We start from the raw sequence: 15,083 nt of genomic DNA, 5'->3' as shown, positions 1-15,083 counted from the left end.
TATCAATCGATTTTCATCAAATGTTGGATTTTTTGGCATTGATAAAAAAAAATGTAGATAAACATTGTTTGATACTGAAGCGAACGTGACTGAATGATCGTCCCATGTTACCAATTCTAAATCTTATCACCCGAAATCCCATGTCCGGGTGTTTCCTTCCTGCAATTCTAAGCTCGCTTGCCCGGCTTATGGGCCTGTATTTAGCGAAAAGTCCCGTTAGGAAATAGACGCCAGCAGCGAGCAACAAGCGTAAAAAAGAAGAAACCCTTCTCGAACGCGTTGATGATGATGACGCTTTGGCTGACAAAGAAGCGGGATATAAGACACTAGCTGATTGGCCCACCAATTGGGAAGCAGAGAAGATTCAAAATAAGGTATAAAAGAAAAGTGCATTCGCTCGCAGAGCATTCAGTCTTTTTTATACCATCACTAGAAATTCGCAATTATTTGAAAAGATCGTTTTCTTACTTTTTGCACTTAGCCGAAGCAAACAGCCTTTTTCAAGGCTCTAAGGGTTAAAAATAATGTTCTCTTCAGTCGCTTTCGCACGGATTAGAAGGTCCTTCAGTGGAAGGGCTGAGATACAGTCTACATCCCCTGCTGAGCCAACTTGTGGTTTATTTCAGGCAGTTCTTCAGTGGGAAGGTTGCCACTGTCGAGGCTAATATTTCGTGACCGGACAGATACTTCCTGAATTTTTTTGATGATTCTTGTTCGAGGTAGATTTGATTTCTGTGTCGGTTTGATGAAAAGATTTTGCCAAAGAATGGTATGCAACGCCGATTATTTATCCAAAATAGTTGATGTGAGACATTTGGACATATTATGTATCTTGAAGGCATGGTCAAGTCAAGTCCTACGTCCACTTAGCGGTTATGTCATAGACATTACCCACTGTTCGTTTTTTTTGTGATTTTCAAAGCAGATTTTTATATTAGATTTTTATATATATTACAAAATATTTTATAAACTCGTCAAAAACTACAACGAACAGATTTAGGTACTTTTTCTCAAGTATTTGGAAGTAGTTCTGCGATTATTAAGGGTATGCGATAACACACTTTTTCCTAACGAAACGAAACGAAACGAAATTTAAAATGTCTATGTTGATTCGGATCGAAACGAAACGAAATATAGATTTACTTTCGAGACTTCGAAACGATACGAAATCAAGGTTCATTTATTTCGAAATTTTTCGAAACGAAACGAAATTTTCATTTTTTTCCGCGGAATTTTTATTAAAATTTACACAATTCTGATTTCACTTTTTCGAAGTCAAAAACGAACAGTGGGTAATGTCTATGACATAACCGCTAAGTGGACGTAGGACTTGACTTGACCATGCCTTCAAGATACATAATATGTTCAAATTTCTCACATCAACTATTTTGGATAAATAATCGGCGTTGCATACCATTCTTTGGCAAAATCTTCTCATCAAACCGACACAGAAATCAAATCTACCTCGAACAAGAATCATCAAAAAAATTCAGGAAGTATCTGTCCGGTCACGAAATATTAGCCTCGACAGTGGCAACCTTCCCACTGAAGAACTGCCTGAAATAAACCACAAGTTGGCTCAGCAGGGGATGTAGACTGTATCTCAGCCCTTCCACTGAAGGACCTTCTAATCCGTGCGAAAGCGACTGAAGAGAACATTATTTTTAACCCTTAGAGCCTTGAAAAGGCTGTTTGCTTCGGCTAAGTGCAAAAAGTAAGAAAACGATCTTTTCAAATAATTGCGAATTTCTAGTGATGGTATAAAAAGACTGAATGCTCTGCGAGCGAATGCACTTTTCTTTTATACCTTATTTTGAATCTTCTCTGCTTCCCAATTGGTGGGCCAATCAGCTAGTGTCTTATATCCCGCTTCTTTGTCAGCCAAAGCGTCATCATCATCAACGCGTTCGAGAAGGGTTTCTTCTTTTTTACGCTTGTTGCTCGCTGCTGGCGTCTATTTCCTAACGGGACTTTTCGCTAGATACAGGCCAATAAGCCGGGCAAGGGTGATAAGATTTAGAATTGGTAACATGGGACGATCATTCAGTCACGTTCGCTTTGTGTGCGGTCAGTAGCAAACAATGTTTATCTAGATATTTTTTGATCAATGCCAAAAAACCCAACATTTGATGAAAAATCGATTGATAGTTTATTAATGTTTTAGCTGTAATCGGTGTTTTCTTTATCCAAATAAGATTAAGTGAGAGATTTGGACATCATATGAATCTTTAAAGGCATGGTCAAGCGAAGTCCTTCGTCCACTTCGCGGTTGAATCAGAAAAAAATATCTACTGTTAGTTTTAACGCTATTTATGAAAATCACGCATAAAATTTTATCTCTAGAATATTGGATTTGGCACCCAAGTACAATTTCTATCCCGAAGGGTATTGAAAGCATTGATATTGATCTCTATTATTGGCTCTCGGGAGAACCGGTTGTTTTTTGGACATACATGCTGCATCATGTGGCTTTTCTTCAGCCTGTCTCGGCTCAGCACCGATGCCGGCCGGTCTCGGCTCGACTCTGCTGCTGCTGCCGGTATCTGCTCAGCATTGCTGCTTTGTCGGGTCTGTAGGGTGGACTGCTGATGTGCTGGCTAGGTTTCGGATGATGATGGTCGCTTCGATGGTGACGAGCCGAAAAAGCGGTCGGTGCAGACTTCATTCCCTACTAAAAGTGCTGTTCCATCGATGATGCAGTTGCTTCGCTTGTCCCGGTCAGAATGAAAGGAAAAAATCGCGTTGCGCTATTTTATGGCTTCTCGGCAGACCCAGCGGCTGCTCATTCGCTGGTGTCTGCACCAATCAGAACGTGGTAATGGAATGATGCAAGAATTATGCGGTACCCATATTTATAGGTTCCCTTGATCTCAATGTTTTTCATTGAAAACAGTTTCATGCCTATTGAAACAAGTTTTTCGGGTCTTATCAAGCATGGACATGGAAGGCATACTTGAAATTTGTCGATTGAGGGGCTTACCGCAGAAATTCGTCCACTGAGACGAACGCTATTAAAGTTTAAAATCTTTCAACACAGCGTAACGCGGTCGATTTCAATATTTTGAAATTACACCCGGTATAGTAAAGAGAGACGTAAGTCCTACGTCAATAACTATTTTTAGAGTTATAATAACAGAAGAGGCAATCTGTGATAAATCGCCGCATTCTCGCCGCATATAACATTGGCGGTAAGGCAATAATACCCCAGCATTTGTAGCGCTTTCAAAGAAATTCATCGTGGAGAATCTGATCAATTTTATATTAGCAAGTACATAAAAATATAGAAATTTAGGGATTTTTCATATAGGGATTCAAATTTCGTTTAAAACCTTAGCTCACTTAAGGTTATGTACATAATTATGCTGAAGCATACTTCATATTTAGAGGTGTGTGCCGACAATTTTTAGCACGCAGCCTCCGCCGACATTTTTGCATCGGCGCGCCACCGTTTAAAATTTGTCGCGCCGGTGGTCTATAATTTTCCACGCCGATTCTAAATTGAAGATATTCACAGAGTTTTCCGTGGAAAATCCGAAGCTTCAATGAAAAACCAATGATATCCTTAAAAATTCCATACAATTTTTCGTTAAATTTTCGGACATTCCACCATGAAAAGTAAGATAAACTTCGAATGTAAATTTCAAAGGATGTCTTGTTGAAATCCGAAAAATTATCGTTGAAATAGATTTTTTGAACGGAGTCGTTTGGCAGTCGTTTTGAAGAGTCGTTTGGCAGAAAGCCATTTTGTCGAATGCAAGAATGCCCAACAAACATTGGAGGAGAATAAAGGCTCCCCCAAACCTGAGCGATTTCATCGCTGCGACGGTGACAACTAGTCACCGCGATTCTATCGTTGGGTCGCTGCAGCCAATATTCTGTTTACCCTTCCATACCAACGGCGATAGAATCGCTGTAGCCAAGCGATTTAATCGCGTCACGACTGTCGCGTCGCGTGTGTTTGGGGGAACCTTAAAGCGCTTATGAGACTGTTATTGTTCAAAGATGGTCTAGTAGCCTAGAAATTCGCACAAGAAATTCGACATAGAGAGAGAGAGAAACTTGAACAAAAAATGACCAGAACACATCGCGATAGGGGGCGCTCCTTAGCCTAGCGGTAAGACGCACGGCTACAAAGTAAGACCATGCTGAGGGTGGCTGGGTTCGATTCCCGGTGGAAATTGTCTTGATTTCCCTGGGCATAAAAGTATCATCGTGTTAGCCTAATGATATACAAATGTAAAAATGGTACCTTGGCTTAGAAACCTCGCAGTTAATAACTGTGGCTGCGAGGCGTCAATGCCCAGTGGGGGATGTGATGCCAATAAGAAGTAGAAGACATCGAGATATGTAGGTTATCGAGATGTAGAAGGCTCGAATGTATGTAGATTGGAGGGACCGAGAAAACTATCGACATAAGGAGAGATATCTATATATAGAACATCGAGATGTAGAGAGTCGACTTTATAGCTAAAATTCAAGCTCTATCTGGCAAAAGGGCGAAAGTCGCAAGAGAGAATTCTTTCCGTCGACTACCCCTCTTTTAAATAAAAGTATCAAGCAGAAGATTTATTTGCGGTTTATAACCTCAGAATGCACGTTCTCATTGTTTCCTAGTTTTCTGAGGTAATAAACTTCAAAGAAATCCCCTGCTTGTCACTTTTATTCAAAAGAGGGGAAATCGGTGAAGAGAATCCTCTCTTGTGACATTCACCCTTATTTCAGCTAGAGCTTGAGTGGTTTGTTGGTAAGTCCGAAAGTTGGTTGGCCTAATATACTACATTTGGCTGAACATCTAGTAACAGTTCCTTAGGCTGAAAAAAAAAACAGTTGACCGAATAGCTCAATTAGCCGAAAGGTTCATTTGGCCGAAATAAGCATTCGACCGAAGTGTCGCTCGACTGAATTGGTCATTTGGCAGAAAATGCTGTTTGGCTGAAACGTTTGTTTTGCAGAAAGGACATTTTCGGGCCAAAGGATTTTTTCTGCCAAACGACCATTTCCACCAAATTACGTTTCGGCCAAATGATCTAGTCGATCAAATGTCATTTTCGGACAAACTACCATTTTGTCAAAATGACATTTTCAGCTAAAAAACTGTAAGTAAGCAACATTTCTGATCAAATGACCTTATCTGTCAAACATCCATTTCGGCATAACGACATTTTCGGCCTTATAACCTATTCAGCCAAACGACCATATCAGCCGAATGACGTATTGGGGAAGAGTGCTTTGACCAAATGAAATTTCTGGCCAAACTGAATTTCGTTGTGTAACCGTTTTGCCCAAACGTTCATTTCGATCAATTACAATTCTGCTGGATAATTTTTAACTTAACGTATTATTCGGCTTAATGGCTTTCGTCAAATGATTTTCGGTCAAATGACCCTTCTTCTTTTTAATAATTTTGCATTGAATTTTTCCGACGAATTTCTACAATAAGGTACCCCGGGGCAAGTGAAAATACGGGGTAAGTGAGTACTATGGCTGCCGATTAATCTGTGAACGTTTTTAATGGTAACTATGTTCTAGAAAGATGAAGCAGAACTATCAACGAATTCGCCTGACCCAAACATATTTGGAATAAAGACCATTAGCGGCACCATACTAATGGTATTGTTTTATCATGAGTTTAAACTACAGGCAAAAGCTATTACTTTTTTTTAAATTCAATGAATTTCCAACAAAATAGTCGTTTCTAAATTCATCATTGATGTGGAAAGTGAATATTTTGAGCAATTGAATATAATTGTGATATCGAAAACGATTTAAAAGTTTTGATCAAAGCCAGAATCTGCAATTTTCACTTGCCCTTGAGTTTGAACATAGATGGGGCAAGTGGGACATATTTGAACAACATTCTCGATAGAGCCATTTTACCTGTTTTTAGATTGTTGTCTAGTTAAAAATAACTTCGACACTCATATATCATGTGGATCTGAATCAAATGCAGTGGATATATTTATTTTCGTTGTTAAGAAGTAGTGTACAGTTGATTTACCAAATGTGTATTTTACTTTCTGAAAATTATCTCCCTCATGGAAAAGAGCAATGCTTATAACTATGTGAAATTTTCCGTTTACAGTGCAAATAGTCTATTTATTTTACAATAGATCAACAGGTCTTGTCTTGTGTTTTGTTATTTTTAAACTTCGCATCAGATTTTCAGATAAATAAAGTGCTTAGGACATAAATTGGCCATTTTGTTCCATTACAAATTTACAACACTGCGCATCGTCTGAATAAAAACGTTTTTTTTTTTCGAGGTTCTAATTTATGTAATAATTTGTGTTCTTAACAGATAAACATTCATTCGAAAGGTGAACAAAGATTTGCTTATCTTTTCCATCTAACACATTTGGTAAGAAAGTAAGCTAATAGCTAATGGAAAGCCAGTCAATAGCCAATTAAACAGTGAACCGACTTTTTTTTTACATCTGCTAACTAAAACCCTTTCTTTTTGCAAAAACAAAAGTCTGACAAGCAATAAACCTCCATCCATGATCTGAAATACTACGACTCAGAAACTACATGAACATTTTATCTACATTCTTCATATTAGTTTCGTTCGACAGTATAAAGCAGAATAGGTCCCACTTGCCCCGTTTGAAGGGGTAAGTGGGTCCCACATGTAAATTTATTTCTGTTACTACCAATATTTTTTGTAACTGAATAAATGGCTTAAAACACGTCTACACGTCAACAACGGAAGCATATAATGATGTATCCGTGGTTAATGTCCTTAAATATCCTTTTTTCTTAGTATGCGTAAACAATTTTTTTGAACTAGCGTTTTTTTAGGTCCCACTTTCCCCGGGGTACCTACAACAAATTTCCTGTAGAAATTCAAAGAAATTCCTTCAAAAATCCTATTTTTTTCGTTGAAATACCAAACGGTTTCCCGTAAAAAAATTAAAAATATCACGTTGGAGCTCTGAATAACTATGGTTTAGATTCCATAAAATTCACCTCGGAAATTCCGAAGAATTTTCCAAAAAAAATTTGTAAATAATCCTGTGCAAATTCCAATGATATTCTTATGAAAATTATGATCAATTCGTTGATGAAATCTAATTCTGTTTTGTTGATGTCCACATTTTTAACAATCTCCAGCGGAAAATCTGAAGAATTTTCTGTGTATATTTTTAAGAGTACTCAACAGAAACTTTCCGTGGATTTTCCGAACATTTTCCTGTAGCAACTCAATCAATTTTCCTTGGAAATTCCGAAGTGCTTCCTTGAAAATTCCGAAGAATTATCAAAACTTCAAAGTTGTTTCCATGGAAAGTCCGAAAATAATTTTCAAATTAATATTTTGGAAAAGCTCAGATAATTTTCGAGAGAAATTCATCAGATTTTTCCGACGAAATGCAAAAGATTCTCCTGTTGAAGTCTCCACGCCGATTCACGCCGCCGCCGCCGACCAAAATTCTGACAAACGCCGCCGCCGACGATTTTCGGACCGGCGCACACCTCTATTCATATTGTCTTGTCAGCCTGGTTTTATAGTATCGTGCTCAAAATTAGGAAATTAATGCTTAGATTTATTTTTTTATTTAGTGGGATACTCAGTTATGTATCCACATCTGCCAAACGTATACGCAGATAGAGAATTGATATTACTAGACCAACATTTGAAAAGAGCGTAACAGCCATTTCCTTCTTATTCTTCGTCTACATATATATATAGCACACATTTTTACCAATCTGTTTATTTATGAGGCTCGGATGTTAAATATTTTTTTTCTGTGTCTTTATTAAAGAGACTTTCAGCCCGAGGCTGGCTCGTCTCCGATATGATGTTAAATAATAAACTCTACGAAGCCGAAAACATAAGAAATAATAGAACTAATTATTCCGAAGAAGTTTCAGAAACATTTCTGCTTGAGGTCTTCTTTTGTGCGGATTGGTCCATTAATCCTTCAGTAACCAAACGATCCCGTCGCTGACTCGTAGACTGCGCTAGTTGCTTTTTATCCTCTTCCTCTCTCATTTTTCTTTAGGAGTCCGTGTAGTCCATGATTCCTTTCTTCACGAACCAGATCCGATCTGTATTATTCTTGAATGTCATAGTTTCTGCTAGTTTTTCGCGTTCCACCATTAAATCGGGAATTTCAAATGGTTTCATCCGTTCAGTTGAATCAATTCTTCCTCAGCCACTTCAATTACGTCGTTCTGCGCTGCATCCGATGATGTTTGCGCTGCATCAAATCCGATAACGACACCGGAATAGAGGCATTCCACGAAGGAAAGGTTCTCGAATGCAGCCACGACAAGGAAAGAAAAATTATTGATTTTGTCGATGCTGCCAAGTTCGTGGTCTATTCAGGATGCCATTGATGAGTTCAAAACCAATAGAAATACAGTAAAAGAGGCAAAACAATTGAAGAATAACTGTCTTTCAACCAAAAATACTAGGTCTAGTACTGCATTAACAGATGAGACAAAAGAAATAGTAGTTCAATATTTTGAAGATGATGAAGTAAGTCGAGCTATGCCTGGTCAAAAGATTATGTATCAGTAAAAAAGATGGAAAGCGTCAAGCAATCCAAAACGATTAATGATGACGACTTTGAAAGAAGCGTACACACGCTTCAAGGAAATTCACGATAATATTAAAATAGGTTTTTCCTCATTTGCAAGCCTTCGGCCAAGGCAATGTAAGCTTCTTTCCAATTCAGGAACACATAATGTGTGTGTGCACAACCCATGAGAATATTAATCTTATTTTACATAGTTTGAAAAGAATCAATTTAACAAAGGATATTAAAATGTTAACTGGTAGTCTTTTGTGTGAAAATACAACATCAAATTGCTATCTACGTTCTTGTTCGGATTGTTCAGATTCTTCATCATTGGAAAATACTTTATTCGCTGAGTTTGAAGAAAAATATATTGATCAGTTATCATTTGAGCAATGGGTGACCACGGATAGGTGTGACATAGAAACTATTGTAAAACCTGTAGATGAGTTTGTGTCATATTTTTGCTTGAAATTAGAAAGTTTAATCCCTCACGATTTCATTAAAACAGAACAATCCAGCTTTTTAAAAAATACGAAAAATACATTACAAAATGGTGAATTTTTAGTCATTTGTGATTTTTCTGAAAATTACAGCTTTGTATTGCAAGATGAAGTGCAGTCACTGGAACGTACAACAAGCTACAATTCATCCATTCGTTATTTATTTTAATGGAAGTACGCAAATTGAACACTTAAGTTTTATTATAATTTCCGAAGATTTAAGACACGATTCAGTATCCGTAAACTTGTTCATTGAAAAATGATTAACTTTTACGCGTTGATAAGCATAAAGAAGTCAAAAGATTTATTTCATGTCTGATGGAGCAGCGTCGCAGTACAAAAATCGTAAGAATTTTTCGAGCCTATGTCAATTTAAATCAATGTACGGAATTGATGCAGAATGGCTTTTTTGCTACATCACATGGCAAAGTTCCTTGTGATGCTATTGGAGGAACAATAAAGCGCATGGCCACAAGAGCAAGTTTAGCCAAAGAACGTGAGCATCCAATTAAAACTGCGAAAGAACTTTTTGATTGGGCAAATCGTAGAAAAGAAAAAGATTTAACCAAATTATCATTTTGTTTTACAACTACTGAAGAGTACGAAATAAAGGCTTCAGAGCTCAGCGAGCAATTTAATAACGCGAAAACGATCCAAGGAACCCAAAAATTTCACTGTTTCATTCCATTGTCGGAAAATAAAATTAAAGCAAAACTATACTCAAACTGTGCTGATAATAATTCAAAAGTGTTCGATATTTTAAAAAATTTGAATAAAAATAAATAAAAAATAAGTATTAATAAACTGTTTTCATCATATCATAACCCATACCAAAATTCAAACCCAAAACTCTTAGAGTTTCTATAACAACATTGTGTAACTGCCACATTTAATTTAATACTTAGGATAATATTAATTCATTTTTATTTATTTATACCTATAATATTTATACATATAATATACATAATATCGATGAATACATAAATATGGAATATCATACAAACAACTTGTTTAACTCACGCAAGGCCCTTAACAATAAAATCAGCATCAAACTGCGATTCTTGAAAAAAAAAAATACACGGAAATTATTTTTTGTTTACTATATGTGAAAATTGTGAAATGTTTGAAATGTCATAACTTTTTGTTTATTAGTTTACCATCACCAAATTTTTATGGTAGATAGCTAATATAATGGACCGTTTTCCCTAAAAAATTACGTTCGAAAAAGATAGGGTTTTGAGATATTTGAGTTTTGTGACAAAATGATATTTTTAAAGGCAAAAAAATTTTTTTTTTACTGTGCACATTTTCTTAAGAATCACCATTTAGTTGTCTAACTTTGCTGAAAAAATCATAACAATCGAACATTCCGTTTTTGCTGTGCAGCTTTTTAAATATTTTTGAACCATTTTCACATACACCCTTTTGAAAAGTTAGTCGTGACTCAATATGAAGATTTGATATCGAAAAATTACGATTTAGATGAAATTGAAAAACTGTGCAAAGTTTCAACTCAATAGAAAATCATGAATTAAAAATTTTCTTAAATTTTGATGCTGTTGCTTGGAATCGCTCAATACGATTTCCGTTGCCCACCTTGCGTTGCCATATTCGCCTCTTTCTTTCCGATAGATCGTTCCTTTTGATCGTTTATTTTTGTTCTTTATGGACACGCATCCTTTCGGTGACCTTCCGCTCGGCACATGAAACATTTGTTACGCAAATCCTTTCAATATAGCATACATTTGCTCACTAGAAGAATCCTGTGCACCTTTCTAAAATGCATAAAGTTATGTAGGTATTTCAGAATGAATTTCGCAGACCCATATCTAACGCAAGATCAATGTACTTCGTTTAATAAGCTTCTACAACACGATCGATTCCACACTAAATAATTTTGTGCTCTTCGGTGCAGACATTAGTTTTATCACTTCGCGTTCTCCCACACTAGCTGGCGTGATCAGCATCAACACGATATATTGCACACTTGTTAAACAAATACCTGCTACGCCAGGTTGATTTTTTCATTCACTGCATTCCCACGATCGATTCCGCATTCATATTGAGCAAAAAGTAAAAAAAATATCACATAATTTGAATTTGAATCTTGGAAACACTGAAGTCGTTTTATAGAAGAAAACTACATACGTATTTGTCTACTAAGAATGGGGTTATGTAGTAAACGTTAATAGAAAAATTTGTGTAACCTAAAGTTTTGAAAACAACTTTACGATATAGTTCAGCGGCGCAGCCAAAATTTTTGATAATATAAAGTATGGTTTAAGTTTAAATTTGTTTCGAAATTCCGCGGAATTCCGTTAAATTTCGTTTGAAGCTAGTTTTTTCTAGCGAAATTTTTGTAATTTTTCGAAACGAAACGAAATCAAGAAATCAGATTTCGCCATGCTCAAATTCTGCGAAATTCCGCGGAATTTCGTTTCGAACCACCTGAAACGAAATTTTTCGAAATACCGCATATGCTTAGCGATTGTAGAAAACGTCGAAATTTGTTTTTCTTTTTCAGATGTCAATTTTGGTTCTGTTTGCTAGTTTCTAGTTATGTTTCATTTGTATGGAAGTCCACCCTTTTAGGGATCGTACACATATTACCAGAGATTCCATCAGATTCAGATCTACGTATAACGGTCTAATTGAAAAATTGATAACAACAAAACAACTATTGCCTAATACACATACCACACAAAACGACTGATATACAAAACAAAAGTAGAGAAGTGATGAGAGTAGATTTTCTCTATAGCATGTAAGTTAGCATTAATTGAAATATTGTATCTAAAAAACAAAAAAATAAATATTTAAGGATCCGCTGATGATGACCGAACATATAAGTAGGTCAAAACGTCCGGTAATTTGCTTAAGTTTAATTAATGTTCACCGAAAAAAGCCGATGGAAATAATCTCATATGATTTGAAGCGGTGATGATCTCTGTTAAACAACATATTACGTAAGCAATTTTTCTGGTTTAATTTTTGTATGTAATTTTTGATGTAAGATTTTTTTCATACAAGTGATTTTTTATTTATATGGTGCGTAAGAAAACGACATACCCCCTCCCCCCACAAGTGCTTACGTAGTATGTGTACGGCCCCTTAGCGAGAGCAGAGGTCTTGAACCATCTTCTTCTTCTTCTTCTTATTGGCATTACATCCCCACACTGGGACAGAGCCGCCTCACAGCGTTGTGATCATTAAGCACTTCCACAGTTATTAACTGCGAGGTTTCTAAGCTAGGTTACCACTTTTGCATTCGTATATCATGAGGCTAACACGATGATACTTTTATGCCCAGGAAAGTCGAGACAATTTCCAATCCTAAAATTGCCTAGACCGGCACCGGGAATCGAACCCAGCCACCCTCAGCATGGTCTTGCTTTGTAGCCGCGCGTCTTACCGCACGGCTAAGGAGGGCCCCCTGTCTCGAACCATCATGTTGTCCAATTTATAGTTATATGTATGTATAGAAATTGTAATATGAACTGCGTACAACCAACCTTTTAAAAATGTGAGAAGGGTTCCATTCACTGTTGATGGATAATTTCTAGTTTTTATGTTCTTAATGCCCTCCGTTCAGCAAAATAAGCTGCACATGCCTATTTATTACTATGCATACATTCCTATTTGTCATCTTAAATCAATCAATTTCGAATTATCGGACAGGCAACCAATTATGATTTGTCAGTACTTCATCATAAACATTTATGTTCGAGTGACAACTATTTCCTCATATGTATCCTTGTACACATCTGCAAGCCTAAGATTGCGGATCTTAGACGCCAAGATCAGTATGGTCATAAATAATACTTACGCAAAGGAATGTGACCGGCTTGACCACAGAAAAAAACAACAAAAAGCAACTTCCATTCATTGACTTCTTCTGTACAAACTCCTCGTTCGCGTCGGTCGAATACATTTTTATGAGGCACACGGTACTCGTGCTGTAAACATGCATAATTCCAACTCATCTTGCGTTCGACAAACGTGCAGACAGGGATCGTGTGCCAACATGGGAAAGGTTATGTCGCGAGAATACCTCTTGCTTATAATTGACTAGCACTGGTACGAATAATTCCCACCATCTATGAGTGCCAATTGCAACAGAATCCCTGGAAGAGATTACTTACAATGTAAAAAAATAACAATTTAGCGAAATCAGATTAACATCGTCCATAAATGGAATCGTTGACTTAAGTTGCACACATCAACTAAAACGTGAAACACGTGGTAGAAGTAAGCTGCTTACTGCAGATGCCATGCCGCAGAAACACAATAATTGAACTAATTGATTATTATATTCCACTAAACCGGTTCAAAATCAAGGAAGTACTTATCATTATATGATCATTATGTTTCGAATATTTTTTTGTAGCGCTTCGTGTGCAAATGTCTGCTAATTTGTGTTTGATCTCAAATCGTATCGAATATACAACTTGTTCAAAAACTAGATTACGAGTGTTGGAACATGTGTCTAGTGCTGGCAATTTGGAAGCATCAGTACCCGGGAAACGAAGGAGGTCCTTCGTAGCTTATTAGGGAAAGTACTTGTCTAGCATACTGAAGGAGAGAGATTCAAAACCCTCCCGAAGGAACTAAATCTTTCACATGTTGTGCATCTGCACATATCGAGTTTTCAAATATTATAATCACCTTGCATTTTGATTCCCGTAATGCTGGGTAGACACCTTTACGTGGTGTGTTACGGGGTAAGATCTACCACGGTCACATTGCCAGCTACAGGCAAATCCTGACCCAACGAAAACCTTCCCCAATTTCCAATTCTGTAGTGCTTATGAAATTGTCGGTAAGTCATTAAGTAAATACTACACTAATCCTTCCTTCCAACTTTACAGATGCTTCCCGACCGCAAATAGTAATACTCATGTCCCTGTAATGTTTTCTTAGATTGGAATCAAGGATTTAACCCCCCTTGATTTCTGATAGCAGTCTGGAAAAGCATTTCAAAAATAGCAAGAGTATAATTAAAGTGTCCAATCTTCTAATGTTGTGCTAGCGCTTCTTTTGTTTTCAGAATTGTCATCACATCTGTTACCGACGAAAGAAGCTGACGTTACCGTCTACTAATGATGATTTTCTTCTTTTCTTATTTATAGAGAACGTAGTTATTCTGAACACGACGTCAACCATCACTTGCCGAATGGAGCATTTCATAACTTTTAAATAACTTCGCTCCCAACGAAAATTCATTAATATAATATTTGATTACTGTTTATACTAACTGGAAGCGTTTGGTACGGGAGGTCCACGCTTTCTTCCTATCCCCTCGATTTCATGGTATGGATCGACTTTAAGGGTTAACAAATTCTGAAGTCGCTCAGTATCTAGAAATCATCTCTGCGGTACATACTGCGTAGTTGGCCTGGCCGTATGAAAAGAAAAATGACGGAATTTGGAAACCGTCATTTTCCAGGATGCTTTCAAGTATTGGCTGCGCAAGTATGAGATTAGATTAGATTAGATTAGATAATCACCTTGCATTTTGATTGATGTGATTTTGCTGTTTCACGGTGGTTTCCGTTTCATAGGCATCATTCCTAATGACTGATTGAAGATTGGAAATTGCATGCTTCATTGTACGGAATTTTTATTCTTCATTAACAGACCCGACGAACTTCGTTTCGCCTAAAATTGATTTATTTTCTGATTAGATCTCGAGTTATGAAGAAATTGGTGTTTCATTTGTATGGGAGCCCCCCTTCCCAAAGCGGGGAGGGGTCTCGAACTATCTTAAGAACCTTCCCCGGCCCCAAAAACCTCCACATACAAATTTTCACGTCGATCGGTTCAGTAGTTTCCGAGTCTATAAGGCACAGACAGACAGAAATTCATTTTTATGTATATAGAAGAAGAAGAAGAAGAAGATATTCGGTTCCATTCACCTTCTTCTGTTTTTTTTTCTGAATCGAAAATAAGTGTGAAGGATCTTCTGAGTGAAATGATTCTGGTGTAATTATTCCCCATACTGTTTAATAAACTGATCATAAAATTACGAAATGGAACAGTAAACTACAAAAACATTAGACGC

This window comes from Armigeres subalbatus, chromosome 3 (genome assembly GCF_024139115.2).
Source record: "Armigeres subalbatus isolate Guangzhou_Male chromosome 3, GZ_Asu_2, whole genome shotgun sequence".
Classification (NCBI taxonomy): domain Eukaryota; kingdom Metazoa; phylum Arthropoda; class Insecta; order Diptera; family Culicidae; genus Armigeres; species Armigeres subalbatus.
This window is presented reverse-complemented; position numbering follows the sequence as displayed.